This window comes from Pithys albifrons, chromosome 6 (assembly GCF_047495875.1).
Source record: "Pithys albifrons albifrons isolate INPA30051 chromosome 6, PitAlb_v1, whole genome shotgun sequence".
Classification (NCBI taxonomy): domain Eukaryota; kingdom Metazoa; phylum Chordata; class Aves; order Passeriformes; family Thamnophilidae; genus Pithys; species Pithys albifrons.
This window is the reverse complement of record NC_092463.1, coordinates 8588564-8607514: the sequence shown is the minus strand read 5'-3', so window position 1 is coordinate 8607514 and position 18951 is coordinate 8588564.

Genomic DNA, 18951 nt, shown 5'->3' with positions numbered 1-18951 from the left:
GAACAGCAGAACCGTCTCGTGATCCTCCTGTATGTATGCAAATTAACTCTTAATGTGGAAAAATAACTTGAGAATATTTTTTGCTGGTCACCTTTCTGATTTGCAGCTACAAAGTTTTACCCAGTGGTATGTATACAAATCTTCCTTGGGAGCCATTGGGGTGGCACTGTTCAGGCAGGCCAGGAAGTGTTCAGAGAAGCAAACTGGCTCTCTGAATGCAAATTAGCCATCTCAGATAGCTGGAAAGCTCTTTCTTGTGGGATTTGCTAAATACCATGGTCTAACGGGCCGTTATTTGCTCCTTTGTACTGACAGTAGGTGCTGAATGCACACCCGAGATGCTGTTTGTCCAGTCTGCAGGTTGGGCACCAAAACTAAATGAGTGCAGACACTGAGCCTGCAAAAACAAGAGGTTGATAAACCACTTTAAGCTGTACATCGAGTCACAAATGAGTATGGGTCCTTCTTGGACTGCATTTGCCCTTTTTTCACAGAATCATAAAATCATTAAGGTTAGGAAAAACCTCTAAAATCATCGAGTCCAACTGTTAACCCAACACCCAGGCAGAACCCTGTGGGGGAGATTCAATTTCATCCAAGTCTTCCCCCATGGGTCAGCACACGGACTACCCTAAAATACCAAGACCAACCTGGCAACGATGTAACGTTGAGTATGAGCATTTTCCCAGCTCAGTGCTCATGTGAGCAAATAGATCCATGAGAAAACAACCTTGCTTATCCTGAGACAGCAGAGACAAGGCTTGAGCTAGTCTGCCAGTCGCTTCCAGCCAAGGCAACAAAAAACCCTGACTGCACATACAAATCTGCAGAGAGCTTCTCCATGCCTGTTTCTTCTGGACAAGGTGGTCAGGTCATGGTGATTTGAGGCTACTTGGATCATGCTAGGCCCCACACTGGGACACTCATGGCATCCATGATGAACCGGGGGAGATTTGGTGAGTGAAGAACATTTCCATTGCTGTGAGCCTCATCTCCCCTGCAGCATCCAATTGCAAACTGCCCTTAAGAAAAGAGAAACTGTTTCTCTGCACTCTTAGTTGCTTTTTGTCATACTTTCAGCATTGGTTCACATCCTGTTCTCTTTTCACTGTAACTTTGAACCCCTCTTTTCCTGTGTTTTCCAAGCCTGATGCCCTGCCAGGACATTTCCTTGGGAAATCTCCCTGCCCTGAGTCCCTGAGCCTGCACCCTGCACGGGATGAGGGTACACAGTGATGTTTTTTGCCACAGGGCACCAGGGCTTGCAGCTCTGGTTTGCTCCTGCTTGCCTGCACATTCCCGCCTGGGATAACAGTATTGTCTCAAGGAGCGGCTGGCATAGGTACAGGATCAGGAAACTTGTTTGGTCATGCCATAATCAGAGCAGGAACTCTCTTATCTGCTCTTATCATGCAGTGCTGCAGTGAGGCTTCCCTAACACAGAGGTCCCTCCAAGACCCGGTCAGCACAAAGGCTGCCAGTGTGGGACCAGGGACTCTGGTGCAGCATCACTACCTAGAAATGGATCAGGCTATCCTCCCTGCACTGATGGCCATGTTCTGCTCCCTTGGGGATCCCAGAAAAGTGTAGAAGGAAGGGAGAAGTGCAGGGTAAAACCTGAGGATTCATTGCAGCTCCAAGGCTGGACCCTTGCAAGCAGCACTGCATACAGATGCTGCACCTGGTCATGTTGTAAACCCCAGGGAAATGGGGCTTTGACTACCCATGAGCCTGACCAGGGAGCATCAGGATCTCCAGAAAGAGTACTTTGGCATTGAGCACTTGACTCTGGAGAGCACCCATTGGCCAGGAGGTGCTTGTGCTGCCTTATTCCTGCTACAGCCAGCCTTCCCGTGTTCATGTCATCTGCTTATGAGTGAGCTTTGAGAAAGCTGAGCCTAAGTTTACCACTGCACGAGAAGTCCAAAACGAGATATAAACTTCATGGTGTTTGCCAGCCCTCCAAATCCTGCCTGCTACTTCCTGCCTGGTTTCTGATCAGGAGAGAAGGCAAGTGCCAGATTTGCTCTGTACTGCAGCCCTTGGCATAGAGGGCGGCCTGTTTCAGGCAATGGCAACCAGGAGCAGCTAATTAACTGTAGCCTAATTTGAAATAATTGCTGTGCAAAACAGATGCACCCTATGCTGGTTAATACACACCCTGCTCTGTGGTCAGTTGCCTCCTGGTGCTCCTGGGCAGCCAAGGTTTAATGGTGGGTCCTCTGGATCTCTCCTTTTCCATACAGAGGAGCTGTGAGTGTGAAAATTCCCACACTGAGAGATGTCCTGTGCCTCTCTGTCACCAACTCCATGCACACATGACATGATGAGGCAAGAAAATGAAACAGGAGTGGGAATTTCTGATGGCATTTGAACAGGAGAGACTGGTCTTTAGAAACTCTGGGTTCAGGCTTATTTCTGCACTGCCTCTTCACAAGAAGTATCTCCAGATTTTTTCAAGCCTGTCAGAAAAAAGCTGGTGAGCTTAGCAGATGTATTTCAGTATTTTGCCTCAGACCTTGCTCACCATGAAAATACTGTGATATTCAAAATACAGGGGTGAGCCAGAAGTTGCAAGCTTTGGGAAGCCTTGGGTTGGGTCCAAGTGTGGGCAAAGTGATCCCGGGCTGTTGCTGTCTGAGCACCAGTTGTGTCTTCCTCCCTTTAGTATCCCTGGGGCTGCTGTGGCTGACATCTTTACAGACCTTCCCCAAATCCAAGAACAAAGTTTTCCATCATGTGAAGACTGCTGTGATTTACTGCAGAATAATCTACTGAAAGGGGGTAGAGGAACCGGTCAGGACAGAGAGCGAGGGTCCTGGTGTCCTGGGGAGGGACTGAAAACTAATGGAACAAGTCTTTAGTGCAGAGCCAGGACATTGAAACAGTACAGATGCAAGATATAAGCCTTAGGTTCCGCAAAGCAAGCTGCTGGCTTCAGGTGTGGGCTGCAGGACTGAACCCAGTGCAGGCAAAATACTGCAGAGGAATGTGTAAAGTCTGTCATGAAAAGGAAAACACCATCACTTCTTTGCTTTCCTTCCTATTTACTGCAAGCAGCATCAGCAGCTAAGGAGCACCAGCAGCTAAGGAGCATCTCATGAGTTTGTCCTGCATCTGAGTCACTACCAGCATCTACAGGCTCTTCTTGTCTATTATTTTACTATAAATCACAGCAGATCTTCCCCTGATGGCAACTCTCTGTTTGTTCTTGAATTTAGGAGGTGAGGCATGCTGGGGGCTGGCCAGGCCAGAATTGAATGTGTTTGCACATTCCCTCCCCTTACAGGATTGAATCCTGTCAGCCTGGTGATGGATGCACTGCTGAGCCAGTGTATCTGATAACCAGAATCATTAACTAAATTGTTGGAGGGTCAGGGGTTGGAAGGCCCAACACCATCCTTGTTCCCGGTTTTACAAGGTTCCTTTGTCACATTGTGTGTGAGCACAAGCTGTGCAGGAAGGGAAAGCCACTGTGGAGCCCTGACATCATGGCTGATCCATGGTGGGATGTGGAGAACAAGGGACAAGCTGTTTGCACAGGGATGGGGAGAAAATTATGGGGCTTGGGTCACTCAAACACCAGATCAGCCATATTTTTGGGAATGAATGTAGAATTTCCCCACATTTGCATCTTCATATGAGGATGGCATTTGCCTTTTCTCCCTGCAGAAGGAGAAATGGCACTGTGGGTGCACTGGCTTCCACCCCCTTCCCCATTTTCCTTGCTGCCCTTGCCTCTTCCTCCTTTGGGAAAGGTCATTTATAGGATGCAGTCTGTCCCTCTCATCTATCAGGGTCTCCCTGAAATTTCTAGCTGTCACACACACGCCCAAGAATTTTCCTGGAAAATTGCCCTCCGTTTACTTACATTTGACACACAAACACATGTGGATCCTGGGGAGGCAGATACTTTCCCAGGCAGATGTCTGCAAGTGTTAAAAAAATAATCAGCTGCAAGCTGGAATACTCCTGTTCATCCTGGGGGTCAAGCTGCAGCAGGAAGAAAGGCATGTGACTGTCCCCTGGCTCTTATGGTTGCTTAAGAGACTATTGAACTAGACTCAATGCACCACTGAGGCATCTAAGAGGGGATTTAGGGACTTAAAATTTGCCTGTGGGCACCAATACACACTGTGTGAACAAATGGCTGTGATTCCAAAAAGGTTATCAGGATGACAAAAGACAGGGAAAAAGCAATTGACTAATGTTGGGGCAGACAAGAGGAAATGGGACAAAATGGCAGCAGGATGCTCAGGTGGGCATCAGGTGGGTGAGAAACACCCTTGGGATGAAATTCCTGAGCAGAGACATGTGCTGCCCAGGAGCTACCCTGGGAAAACCATAGCGGGGAAATGTGTGATATTAAGTACACCCACTTCAGTGGCCATAAATACTTTTGCTCATTCTTCAGTGTCACAAGAAGACATTTTTGTCATAGCTTATTTAGACAGTTGCCTGCAAATAATCAGGTTGAGTCCTTTCCTGTCAGGAAAAGAAAAGAAAAGAAAAGAAAAGAAAAGAAAAGAAAAGAAAAGAAAAGAAAAGAAAAGAAAAGAAAAGAAAAGAAAAGAAAAGAAAAGAAAAGAAAAGAAAAAGAAAAGAAAAGAAAAGAAAAGAAAAGAAAAGAAAAGAAAAGAAAAGAAAAGAAAAGAAGAAAAGAAAAGAAAAGAAAAGAAAAGAAAAGAAAAGAAAAGAAAAGAAAAGAAAAGAAAAGAAAAAGGAAAAGAAAAAGGAAAGAAAGGAAAAGAAAGTGCCATTTCTTAAATAAATTGAAAATTTCTGTGGGAACATGGAACTTTCAAACAAAAGTGACTTTGCAAAAGGTTACACTGGCACGTTCCTGCCAAGATCAAGATATTCTTTCAGCCTTTTCTAAAAGCTTCTTCTTTTTTTTCCGGCCTTTTTTTTCCTTTTTTTTTTTTTTGAAACAACTTTGCATTAATTTTTAATGCATATTCTATTACAAACATCAGTGCACTTCAGAAAAGACTAAGCTTGAAACCAGAGGCATTGATCGTCATGATGGAGAATGTTCTTCAGACATCTGAAGTCCCACTTGTACCTTTGGAAGAGGATTGCAAAATTTTTTTTTTAATTATTACATTCTGGGTTGGAACCAGTATTTCAAACTCAGATTCAAAACCACATAACTTCCCTGCGACCCATCAAAGGAAATTCTCATCCTGTGTAGCTTTACTTATTTCTGCCACAGACCTGTGAAATGTGTCGTTGCCAGGAAGAGGGATGAGGAGCTGCAGAGATGGCAGAAAGCCACTTACGAGCTGTGGGGAATGGGAAAGCCTGCGAGAAAAAAAGCAAATTATCAACCACCCCCAAACATGGATGTTCTCATATCCAACAGCCACAGATATCCAGGGAGCACAGGGGATCCTGCCCCTTGTGTAAATACATCCATATCCAGGTGACATCATCAACATGATTGCAGAGAGAATTCCTTGGGAATGTATGTGAGGAGTGTGGAAGGCAGTAGAGTGCAATGACCCTGTGAGCATCCTCTGGTGAGGGGGATGCTGCAGGCAACACCTTTTCAAAGTTCTGTCCAAATAAAGCCCCACGCTGTTTGTGGCCTGGGCTCTGGTTCAGGGGGGCTGTGCTGCAGATCTGTGACAGTATTAAAACTACTGCTTGGTGACCTTTGACAGGAGACAACCTGACTGCAGTCCCTGGAGAGGTGCAGGCAGAAATGGAAGCAGAACATGTCTGGAGAGAGACCCACAGGATATCCAGCGTCATGACACAATGTGGTGTGGATAAAAAACTGCTGAAAAGTGGAGTACTCAGAGGGGCTTTTCTTCAGCTACTCTTGGTATGACTCTACTCCCAGAGATGTCAAAGGAGCTTCAGGAAGCCCTGCTGCAGGCTGTCCAGCACGGTGACAAGCTGGAAGGAAGGAGACTCTCTGCAGAGGGAATAACAGCCACAGGACCAGTACAGGCACACAGAGGAGATCAGACTAGAGGGGACCCAAATGCCTGGGTGGTGGCACCTTTGCCAAACAAATTGTCTCACCTGCACCATCAAAATTTGAGGGCTTCCATGGACACGGTGACTGCACACCACAATGTTTATGGGAAGCTATGCCTGTGCCAGGGGCTGGTCCCTCACCAGCAGTGCTGAGCTGAGCTGCTGGGCATGCTCTGAGGTCAAAGGCAGGCCTGGCTATCCCTCCCCTACAAGCCCACACCTACAGAGCAAGCCTGGGAATGTTTCCATGCAGGAACTAAGCAGGTGCCCTCAGAAGGTCTCATTAACACTTCATCAGGTAACTTAGCCTCTGGATGTATGGGGGAAAGGCACAAGAAAGAAGCTGCGCTAAGAACTGGCCTCATGCAGTAAGTTTTTAGCACATTTTCCTCTCTTCTGGCTTTCTACATCTTGGGTGGGGTCCTGCACAAATTGCCCTTCAGCTGGCTTACTTGACAGCTGTGTGGTGTCCCAGTACAATTGCAGATGTGTGGGCTCCAAATCCTCTGTACTTGACTCCCCATTTAGGAAAGGACCTTGAGGTCACTTGGAAAACCTGGCACCTGGAGGTTTCAAAACTGTCTCAGAGGTGTGGAGGACCTGCTGCCATGAGCTTGGTTTGTGAGATGACCGCAGACATTGTCTCTGACACAAGAGCTGATTAATACCACCTATGCCATTGCTGGAGCACTTGCTGAATCATCTCTCTCCTCTGCCGGAGATGGGTAATTTTTTATTACTTATTAGTCATAAGGAAGACAGGTTTCTTGTGTTTGTAAGCCATGGGATGCTCTGTGGCATCCAATTAGCTTTACAGGTCAAAGCATGAAAAGTTTCTTCTTCTGAAAACTGAAGGATTTACAGCAGGGTAGTAGAAAGGTGTGAGTATTCCTATGCAAAGATTTTATATTTTAAAGGAGATATTTGATAACCAAGCAGACTCCATGTGATGCCCCCTTTCAGTGACATTATTGTGTGCATTGCTGAATTGTAATGGTGAAAAATTCATCACTGGAGTCAGCCAGCTGTGGGCAGATGATTCCCAAATTGTCACCTGAGATGCAACATTGCATAGAGCTCAAGAAAACACTTCCAATCAGGCTACTAATTCCCAGGAAAGTATTTGTTTAGTGAACATTAGCAAGGTCCCTGTGAATTCCTTGGAATTACTGACTGTGGGTTTGGGTTTTTCTTGGTGGGAAATTTTGTTGGGGCTTTTTTATTTTTGCTCATTGTCAGAATTTCAGGTGCATTTGAATGAGAAATGTAGGCTGTGGCATATGTTTGTGTGTCCTGATGAACCAAAGAAAACTCTGCAAAGGATCTGAATTCAGAGAGGACTTCCTGTACCAGGAAGGACAATTCAGTGAGGATTAATAATCGTGCCCAGGGAATAGAAGTGGGGGATGAACTGAGATCCTTGAGGTTCATGTGAAAGAATAAAAAGAGAAAAATAATAGAATAATTATAGTAATGCAATGAGCTTTGTTTCTCAAGCAGTTCTGCCTGTTTATACGAAGTCACATAGTGCCAAAACTGAGAAGCCATAAGTTTGGTGGTCCTCTAGTGAAATAAGTATTGCCATGGCTCAAGTCAGGATTTGGTTACAGTTAGCTCCAGGACATCAGCAGGTCATTGCTCCAAGACACTAGCATGCCATCGCTTCAGGATGGTTTTGTGTCATTGCTCCAGGGAAACAATATGTCACAGGTTTACACAGTGAGCAAAACCCAACGGAAATATCAAGTGGGTCTTAATGGGGTATCAGGCTCTGGGGTACGTTTCTGTTCTGTGATGAACTAAACCCAGTTCAGGGAAGAAGCTGCAGATGGAAAGTGACTCCTGTGGACAGAAGGGTGTCTCTAGAACTGTGGTTCACTGTACAGATCCAATGTACTTTTTTGACTGGATTCTAACCTCTGAAACTGGAGGTGAGATCATGTGTTTTCAAAACGTGGAGCCAGTCTGAATTTCAGGACCCCTTTAACCTCTAATTTTTCTGTAATAGCCAGTACCAGGCCAGATGCCAGTTGGCCAGTGTTATGGGTTTAGCCAGGTGGGCCTAAACTTAGGTTTTAAAGTTCAGCTAGGCCTAGGATTGTCAGCTGATTTAAGCTGGGCTGAGCTAGCTAACAGCTGACTTCTTCCAGCCAATAATATTGTATTCCATACCATACTATATCATCTCAAAGGGTATAAAATCCAGTGTGTGGGAGTGGCTTGGTTAGTTCCATCATGGCTGCACTAAGAGGAGAACATCTAACAGCTCCTCTACTATGCTAGGCCCTGATCCTGTTGCCTCTGCTTGCATTTTGTTTGCATTCAGGGAAGTAGAAATATTTTGTTGTTATACGTTCTCTTTCTTGCTGAGTGTCTTTTGGAGTGCTTATGAATTTAGAGTAATGGGCTTTGTATTAATTGGGAAGTGGGAAATTATTCCTTGTTATATATGCATAACTTGTGTAAGCATGTGTTATATTGTAGTTCTCACTTAGTTTTCTCTTTTCTGTATAAATATATGTAGTTAGTTTCAGCATAAACCTGGTTTTGAAGTTTTTTTTCTCCTCTCCCTCTTCTCTTCCCTTCCCTTAGCTCGTTGGGGGGAGGAAGAACCATTTTCACCCTGTCCTGGACAGCTGGCATTTTGCCAGCTCAACCCAGGACAGCCAGGGAGCAAATGGGCTTTTCTCCCTGTCCCTTGTGCAAACCACCTGTGTTCCTGGTTCTTCTCCACCTCAGGTAAAGCCAAAGGCACACAGAGGTAGGTGAGCACAGCTCTTGGGCTTTGCCTTGGAATGGAGGGAAGGAAGAAGGCGTCTGCCTACTCTGGCCACATTCATTGAACACAGAATGAAGGGTGCATGGGTGTTGAGCTAAAAAAACTGTGGAAAGGAAACTCCTTTTTCCAGTGAGTCGTTCTGGCTGTCAGGATTCTACATCCTGAACTGCCTCACCTCAGCCTTCTTTCAGAGATTTGCGGCATAAAAGCACTTCTGTAACCATGCATGAATTGTCCAGATTCTAGATGGTGACTCACCGTTCATCCAGAACTTCGGTCCTGTTGGTATTCTTCTCCCTTTCTTTTTTGAGGCCATTTGAAAAGCCACTACACTAGCACTTAGAGCCTGCTCCTCCTTTAGTGTTAGAGTTAGTATCACTCCTTGAGCCCGTGATGGATTCAAAACACAACCAATTACTCCCCACAGCACTATCAACAAACCTGTCCTGGCTGGTCAGGGATAACATCTGGGATGCCAGCCCCCATGACCATTGCAGTACCAGGCCCTGAGTTGCTTCTCTGCCCCCATGTTGTATTTTCACCACCTTTATCAAGTTGTGCCATCTCTGAACAACACGTGGATATTTTGTCAGGTTCCACATAGATAAGAGGCCATCTTTTCTTTCCATCTTTTAAAACCCACTGTTTGTTCTTTATTCACTTCCTTCTGCTGATTTAATCTGCTACAGAAATGAGCCATTGCATTGTGGCTCCTCTGAGCTCCTGAAGGAGCTCTGCACTTGGGCACCCTCCCACAGAAACCATCATCTCCTTGTTCACAATGGCCACCTCCCATGGAGATGCTTGCCCAGGACCTGCCGCTGGAAGGATCTCAACCACAAGAGGGTCTTCAGTAAAACTTATCCCTTGTTTGGTCATGGGCCCTTTCCAGATACTGAAGAAAAACGAAACATCCTGAGTTCTGGAAATTGTGGGAGACCAGGTTTCTGATGCTAATTGACAGGGATATATGTTATCCATTATGGATGTAAGAGGTGGGAGAGGCGAGCAGACCTTGAAGGCAGTCCCTTAAGAAGATGAATCTCTCCTTAATTTTAGCAAAGGGGACTGAGAGACAGCCTGATAGACATGCTTTGAAGGGATGAAAGTATTCAGTGCTGTTGGGGTCTGCAACATTACCAAAGGCATAGGCGGATTAACTGTTAAGGACAAGCATCTTTGAACCAGAAGGAAAGCTCACAGCTGAACTGTGAGGGTGACCAATTACTGAGACAAAGAGAAAGAACAGCTCCATCTTCCAGTGTCCTCAGAGCAACAGGGACTTCAGTGAAACAAGGTACTGAGTTGAAGTGATTGAGCTCAGTGATATGTGTAAATCCAGATTTAGCAATTCCTTCAGGCCAAAACACTATGACCCTACTGGTTCTCACAATTTACCGGGGGAAAAGGCCAAATTTGGTAAACTCAGACATAAGTGTTGTGTGCTATATTTATACAAAGCAGTGCAACTCTCTCCTTGTAGGGGAGCAGTCCTGTCCCTGTGTGGCAGCAGTCCTTCATCAAAGGGTGGGAGCAGTCACTCATCAAAGGGTGGGAGCAAATCTAGGATGGGGGGACACTCTCTGGGAGCAAATCTAGGATGGGGCACAGCTGTCTGGACATACTGGTGATGCTGGCATCCTAGACTGGCTTCTCTGCTCTCAAGGAAGCTCAGAGGCAGAGAGGGAGGGTTCTGTGCTCTGAGAAAGGCACCTCCAAGAGATCCAGTGCTGGCAGCATCCTGCAGTGCCCAGGCAGGAGCCTAATGCAGAGGGGAGTGCTGTTTCTGAATACAGTAGATAAACAGCATCCACATTGCCATGAGTAGATCTGATGGCCTGCTTCATCCTGCATTCATGTAAATGCAATTCTCTGAACACCCAGAGACCTCTAAGCTTTACCAGCCAACCTCACCTGCCCACCATCCATGCAATAACAAAAAAACACAAATGGGTTAAAACCCTACAAGAAGTATAAGCTTTGTAACTCCCAAAACCCATTTTCTTTTCAGGCTGTTGCTCTTGCTAGACAAAGGAGAATTTCCAGCTTTTGTCTGGAAGACAACTTCACCTCCTGTGCAGGAACCCCTGGCCTCAGCCCTCTGTTCCCTTGCAGGGCATGCACATGTGTAGCCAGAAACACCACTAACCCACCTGACCCTGGGCACTATTTTTTTTTTTGTAAGATTTGTGGTATTAACCAGGCCTTCTGTGAAAGGACATCGAGCATGGAGGGTAACACAGGAGTGGTGTGAAACCCACGGGGGAGAGTAACCAGAGCAGCAGCATCACTATGGCAGTGAAGATAAGGGACAGCCCTCACACCACAGCTGATGAGTGACATGGTTTCTAGTCCTTTCAATACCTTGAAGTGTTTTCCTCCTTGACTCAAACTAGAAGTAGCACAACTTAAAAACAATTAATGTCCCCTTGGCGGGGAGGGTAACAACCCAACAATTTTTCCTTCTATTTTTAAGTCTCACTTCACCACAATAGCTCCAATATTTCACTTCTGACTCAAAGGCAAAGTCCGAGGGAGCAGGATATGCTGTAGGGTATCTCTCTTGCCACACTATTCGTGTTATTTTCAAGTTCCTCTCTCCAGGGTTGATCTTGGCAGCAGATCACAGCCACAGCACAGTACAATGTAAACTGGAGCCATTGTTACTCCATCTCCCGCTCCTCATCGCTGCAACAACATTTCCCCAGTCGCCTCCCAGCAAATTGTTGCATGTCCCGTCCTGCTTCCCCCACCTCCCAAGTCCATTAGGCTGCTGCAGTTCAGCTACTCATCTATCCCCCCATTCAGAGCCTCCAAAATAAAGTGGTTTTCCTTTGCTGGCTGACATTACACAGGGTTTTGATGACTGGTCTCAGAGACAGCAGTGAGCAATGGTGCTGTAGGGCTGCCCGATGTTTCATGTCATGTGCACCAAGCGGACCCAGCAGGGTAGTAAGGAAGCAGGCAGCTATTGAAACAGCCTTAAATTGCTTCATTTTCTTCCATCACTTGGTGAAGGCACAGTGGTGGGTCTGGTAAGGGGGCAGGGAGGTGACCTCTTTGTGTGGGATCAGCCTGTTGTGCCATCTGAGGAGTGTACCAGATTTGGGACCAATATAGACAGGAGGCTTTTGCTGACAGTGGAAAGCTGAGGGCCTCACTGTTCATCAGTTGGGGCTGATGGCAGCTCTCTGCTGGGGCTTTTGCTTACAAATTGGTGGCTAATGAAGCCCTGATATACATAAATACAATGTATATATATGTATATAGCTGGGCTTAGTCCATCAACAACACAGCCAAAAAATACTGCACAGCACCAGCAGGATGCTGAACCAAAGCTGACCCACATTGCTTCACATGGGTGCATGTTACCCTGGCCCCAGCAGGTGCAGCAGAAGGCGAGTCCACCAGCAAAGCCAGGCCCATCCCTGCAGAACTACTCACAGCTGCACTTTGCCAAGGCTGGTGGTGGATGGCACCGAAGGTGGGCTGGGAGCAGCGATAAAAGTGACGTCTATGGGAGTTCACCACCAACTTCAGTGAAACAGGATCAAGTCTTCAGTCACTTGGCATCCCGCTTTATCATTGTGAACTTGTATCTCTCTCTCCTGCTGTTTTTCCAAGGGCTATTCATGGTTCAAAGCTGTAGACAATACCGCTCCTTTCTTCACTCACTGCCACCTAGTTATCTCTGGCAAAGTGTGACTCTGGAGAGAAGCAATTTGAGAGAGGAAATACATTGGAGATGGAAATAGCATAGAAGATACAACAAGGACTCGACTTTCTTATTTCTATCTTATTCAAGATTATGTTTCCTGACTGAATCCCTGAAGTCATTCAAGTTGTTTTAAAAATAATGAAAGGAACAAAAGAAATTTTTTCATGCATGTTGCAGAGAATCCAGGATGATTCTCCTGACTTCCATGGTGTGGAAGCTGGAAATAGGGGTTGGCACTTGGCCCTTGGCTTCAGCATGAAATATAGGAGAAGCCCAGGGGCCTGGAGGAAGCAAATGCATGTCCCAATCAGATAAACACGATGGAACATTTTTGTCAGCACCCCAGTTCATAGCCCATGACAAAATCCATCTTGGTCTCTGAAAACATTCACTTTCATAAAAATTCAGTAGGTGGACAGAAAAATATTAAAATGGGAAATTTTACAAGTAAGACTGTGAGAGGACAGGTTTAGCTGAAAGAAATGACTGATGAAACCTAAAGTCATAGGTTTCAAATCTTGGATGTGTTTCCACGCCTTTGAAACTTGCTGCATCAGTTCATCTGTGCAGTGAGAAAGTTTGTCTTCTCGTCCTGGGCTTACCCTGAGTCTCCTAAGTTTACCCTGGAACTTGGCTTGGGAGCTCTCGTATGTTTCATTCATGGAAAGGTGTAGTGCAATAAGTGCACACAAACACAGGACAAGTTTTATAGTAAGGGTTTTGCAATCTCAACAAAACTTTCCTTGAAAGACTAAAGCCATCCTCCCATGGGAAAATCTGATGTGATTGATTTGATATTCTGAAAAATACATATGTAGGTATCAGATGATAAGTTTACAATGAATGAATAGAATAGAAAGACAATGACAGAAAAATTGTAAAAACAACCTTGAGAAACAATTTTTAAAATCCAATTTTCAAAATTCAATTTTCTCCCACTTATCTGACCTGCAACAATTAAGGCTAAAAAGTCACGTAACCCACAGTGGGAGGGTGCAGTGGCTCTGCTTGGAGCAGTCCCCCGAGGATGGAGGTGGCTCAGGGGAGCATCCCATGGGCAGCACTCATGTCACTGCCCCACTGCCTGGGACATTCGCACTGGCCAGGACACTGGGATATACAGTGGCACCAGGACATTTCCTTATTCCTTCCGTACCACTGGGACTGTACATTGGGAAGCCTCACTGACACAGTGGCTCTAAAGAGATTCAGAGCTGCCAAAATGCCCAAACTGAAACTTTATATCTATTTTGATCAAATCCAGCATGATCGCAAAGCTTTTTCCTGCCTAATCCCAAATGGATTTGCAGGCATGGAAATTTACAAGAAGTAAACAGCCAGAGTTAAATAAATACTTGCAGGCCTCTGGCTCTCCTGGCAGGGGAAAAAAAAATTAAGTAGAAACTTGACAGCAAATATTAGCAACAGATTTTTAACAGGTGGAGGAATTATCATATGTATCTAGGAAAAGAAAACAAAACAGGCACTCCTAAATCACCAATGCTGATCTAAACATGAGCTTTTAAATATAGTGTGTGAGCAGCAAATGAGTTCTAATTGAGGAAAGCTTGTAAACAAACAACAGCTTTCATCTGCAGCATCACGCATGATACAGGCTCTGTGCTGGGGGCTGGACTGTGTCACCACAGCTAGGGCCTGGCAGTGGAGATGGGAACAGGTTCTGATCTCTCCAGTGAATTTCAAGGCATCCTGGAGCAAGGAGGAAGAACAAATTTGGACTCTCACTTCTCAGTGTCCAGGTGGGCAAAGGGAGCAGTGCCAGCTCAGTGCACCAGGGACACCAGGATCCTCGGGCTGCTCCTCATCCAGGTACTGCAGGGAACCAGAGCAGCATCTGGAGGAAGCCTCAGAGCAGTCAGCCCACCATGAGGGTCACTTTTTAAAACCACCTTTAAGAGATGTCATTTGTCTTTAAGGAAGAGAGGTGAGGGCCCTTTCTGGCACCTGTGTGGACATCTGATCTGCGCCACATTAACTCATTATCTCCTGCTCTGGGAAAAGACCTGCCTCAGCATCCAAGGTCTAGTAAGCATCATGAAATGTCCAAGGGGCAATTTGGGAGTCCAGCTAAAGAGGGGAATGTGGTTGGAAGCAAGCCTCTGAAAGATAGCTGGGGCTGCGGTCAGAAAGGAAAGGTCTGTTGCAGCAAAGCATGCACAGTTAATGCTCTGTGATGCAAGAGCAGGGGAGATACAGCATGTCAGGAAATGTCTACGCAGTGCAGATACAATCAGGCTGAAAACATGCAGAGCATGCCAAGGAAGTAACCTTGAGTGTCTGCTGGTATTTTTCTCTGGAAAGCAACAACAGGATATTACAAAGGGACAGAAGCATGGACATGGTTGCCAGGGCTTACCAAGATACATAAATTACCTGCCCTGGAAAGGAGCATGAAAGGGGAAAGTGTTTATGCCCAGTTCCAGACCAGGGCTCCTTAAAAGGCCAGCATCAGCTCTGCTTGTAGCAGTGCCTCGCTGAGCTGCCACAGTCAGCTGGAAGATTTGACAGCAGGATGGTTGTATTCAGCATTGGAGCTCTGCCGTTCCACCGACTCTGAAAGGGACAGGCCATGGAAAACACTCCTCCTGCAAGACGGACCCCCTGCAGCGGCTGCACTGTGTGTGTGTCAGGCATGTACTGCTGGGAAGAAGCAGTCAGCCTATATTCAGTTTTTATTTCTAGAAGTTTTGATCTCTCTAAGTGATTAATTGCTCAGATGAGCCGAACCAGAAACTGGCAAATCAAAGCCACCCTTGTTTTGAAAACATGTTGCCCACAACTCCGTTTAGCACCATACCCCACCACAGGACAAACACAAACCCCAGCAGAATATAGCACCCTCAGCTCCCAACCCAAGTACCCAAATTTAGGCATGTAGAAAGAGCAGCTTAACCCTGAGGATTGTTGGGACCCATATAGACCACCAGAGTCAATGGAAGCAGCAGGTGCTTGGAAACACTGCGAATCAAAGCAGTCATTTAGGGCACTAAATATAGAGCAAAATTTAAACACCCAGGCTGGAAAATGTCGGCCATGTACTCTCTCCACTGCCTGGTGCTGCAGGTCACCCACACCCAGGGTGGTGCCGCACGATGCCCCTAGAAGGTGCTGGGTCTCTGCTTCCACCACCCCTGCTCATTAACAGGTTTTTATCCATGGTGACACAGTGCAAAGAGGGTTCTCCTCCTCACTTTTTTAGAGGATATTGCTGCACTTGAGATAACCTCACTGGTTTATCTGTACTGAAAGCGATGTCAGCGGACTGTCAGAACACCTCCCTGCAGACCCAGTTTGTCTGCGGTGCCTCTGGACCTGCATGAGGGTTGTCCCTGTGCCACCATGCTGGGGACCCTCACGAGGCTGAGGTGTGCATTAGGCACTCCTGGCAGCCCACCAAGGTCCAAGAGCTTCAAGAGTATCTTCAGAGAGCTTAGCTCTCTCTTTTTCCCTTCTTTTGTTGTTGTTGTTGGGGCCATCATTTTAAAAAACAAACAGGAAGAGGGAGAAGAGAAATAGAGAGGAGATCTTGCTGATCCACACTCACCTTTTAACTTGCCCACATGTTCAACTCCAGCAATTTTTTTCCCCTGTTGAGAAGCCTCTGCATTCACCATTTCCATTTTCTTCTAGGAAGTGGAGATAAGAAAATGCTGCAGCAGTTGAGCCTTCAGTGCCCTGTGGAGGGGCCAGCCCTGCCTAGAGGAGTTTTAGCCCCATGAAAAGTAGTGCATGGCAGGGATATTACCTTGGTCAGAGCAAGGGCTTGTTAGCACATCACCTATGTAGGCTGACTTAAGGATTCAGCACCGAATAGCCCTTTCTCCCACTCCTTTACACCTCCTTGTAAGTAACATATGGAGGATTTTGGACTGTAGCCCCTTCATATAGATGTACATCAGTGAAGGGACCACCAAAGAGGGAAGCATTAGATAAGCCACATGGCAAAAGGAGAAACAAACTGTCCCTGAATTTCTTAATTCATGGAGAGGTCAGGTCGTGGAACCCCATTTAATAAGGATACAAAAGGAGGGATAACGCTCCTCTCCTTGAAAGCTATCATACACTGTTTGGAATTGACATCACACTTACAAGTTTATATGAAACTATAACTCTAGATACACGAAACTAATTTTGAGCTATTTTTGAATGGAGTTATGTTGCTGCTTTTTCTGGCACTGGTAGGCACCCAGACTCAGAAAAGCCCTGCCAGAGCGTTTCCTTTGCTCCTAAAACAACAAACTGTCTGAAGCAGATCTTAGTTGTGGGTAAGCTTTTCATAAGCAGCATCCCCGTGATCAACCAGAGCTGATGGTCTCTGATAGGTAATGGTGAAGAGAAGCCTCTTGGGCTGCTCTCCTCAAACTTGAGCAACCACATGTCTGTCCAGAGCTGGGCACAAGACTACAGTCACTAGCCACTCACCTCTTCTTCATTCTCCCTTTTGTGTCTCCAACAGCAAACCAAAAATGCTGGTGGTGTGGCATGAATGTGGCCATTTTGGCTTCACCTTGGAGAGTGCAGGGCTGTGGATATCCCACTTTTGCAAAACACTGTGCCATCTGTGACTTGTTGCACAGCTTTTCAACAGCAGAGAAATCTAAGAGGGATGAAATCATCCAAGGTGGTACCTACCTAACCTTGACCTCAAGGTCTTTCTGATGTAGTGCTCCCTAAAACACAGTCTTCTTCCACACTCACTGTTGCCCACATCCTTTTCAGCCCCCTCCCTGCTGGGAAGGCTGCAGGCATAGTTCCTCTACTGCCTTATGTTCACAAGTCCCGGGCATTGGCATATCCCCCCATTCCCACTCCACCCCAAACAAATAGGATCACAATGCTTAGGCCCACTGTGGACCCCCAAACCCCAGTGCTGCTCCTTGCAGACAGTCATGGTAGAGTGAACTTCTCCAGGGATCCCAGCACTCAAAACAGTGGGGTTCAGAGAACTTTGCAACCTTGCTCTAACAAGAACCAAGTACTTTTCCATCCAATTCATGGTGCAGTTGTGGAACTCATTGCCACATGATGCTGAAGAGGCCTAAAGCATAAAAACGATGATCTGATGTCATGGAGGAGAGATGCCAAGCAAGTATGTCTGTCTCAGGAAGCCCCTAATCCACTGAGCAACAGAAGCTGGATGGGTGTGAGAGGGGCCCATGCAGCAATTTGCTGCTCTCTTGCACTTTCTGTAAGCATCTTCCACAGGCCACTGCAGGACAGGATACCAGACTATATGGACCTTTGATCTGTACCAGTACAGCTGTTGGCTGAACCAGCTTCCACCCACAGGTAGGGCTTCATTAATTAATAGGTGGGGTTATGCTCAGAGTTATGCCTCCAGGCAGATGGCCAAGGCTTCAAAGGGCCTTCTGTATGCCGCTGCCACAGCAGTTTCCAAACCTGCTCCACAGCTCCCTGTTCAACCTTCTTTCATACGCAGCCTATCAGCACAGCAAATCTGCCACAGGGAGAAGTCCCCTCCAACCCAAGCCTCCTTCAGATGGGTGGGAGAAAAGATAAGATAGCATCTGAGAAAGATCTACAAGTTAACAAGACTCTCCCTACCAAACTGAAGAATTTGCATTTGGTTGGTTTGGTTTTGGGTTTTTTGGGGGTTTGGGTTTGTTTTTTTTTTCCCGGAACACTGAAAAGCCAGTCACTCCTAGGAACCTGGAAGTCAGAAAACATTGTGCATCCCTAGTCATGGTCTTGCAGGATCCTTACAGGATGTCACATTTATACCCTTGTTATCCATAACTGAAAATAAAGAAATCCTAGTTTGGTTTTCAGAAAAGCACACATTCCCTGCGTCTCTTAAGACAGTTATAAAGAGTAATATGGATGGTATATACTAATGAGACCAAAAGCATAACACCACCTAAATACTGCCTAAGGTTTCCATAATTTTTCTTTTCTTCCCATCTAGAAAAAAACGGAAGTAGCATTGTTGTCAGGGAAAAAAAAGTAACTAAAGTTTCTCCTCTGAGCTTCTAAAGAATGGGTCATTTGTCCCTGAAGCCAGTCGATTTACATCCTCCTTTCCTAAAGTATTGCAACGTATCCTTTGAGAAGGATGTGCTCTATCTACACAGCTGTAGAAATGAGTTACAGGTATGAACTATGGGACTTGTTACAGGCTGCAAAAATCATCAAAATGACAATATTCAGTTTGTGGAAAATTACATGACTGATAGAGACTTTATAGAACCTTCCAGTACCCAAAGGTAGTGGAAGGTACTCTGAATCCCTCTACAAGAGAGCTGGAGAGGGACTTTTACAAGGGCATGCAGAACAGGACAAGGGGGAAGAGCTTTAAACTGAAGAGGGTAGGTTTAGATTAGGTATTAGGGAGAAAGTCTTTGCTGTGAGGGTGGTGAGGCATTGGAACAGGTTGTCCAGGGAACTTAGGGATGTGCAATCCCTGGGAGTGTTCAAGGCAAAGTTG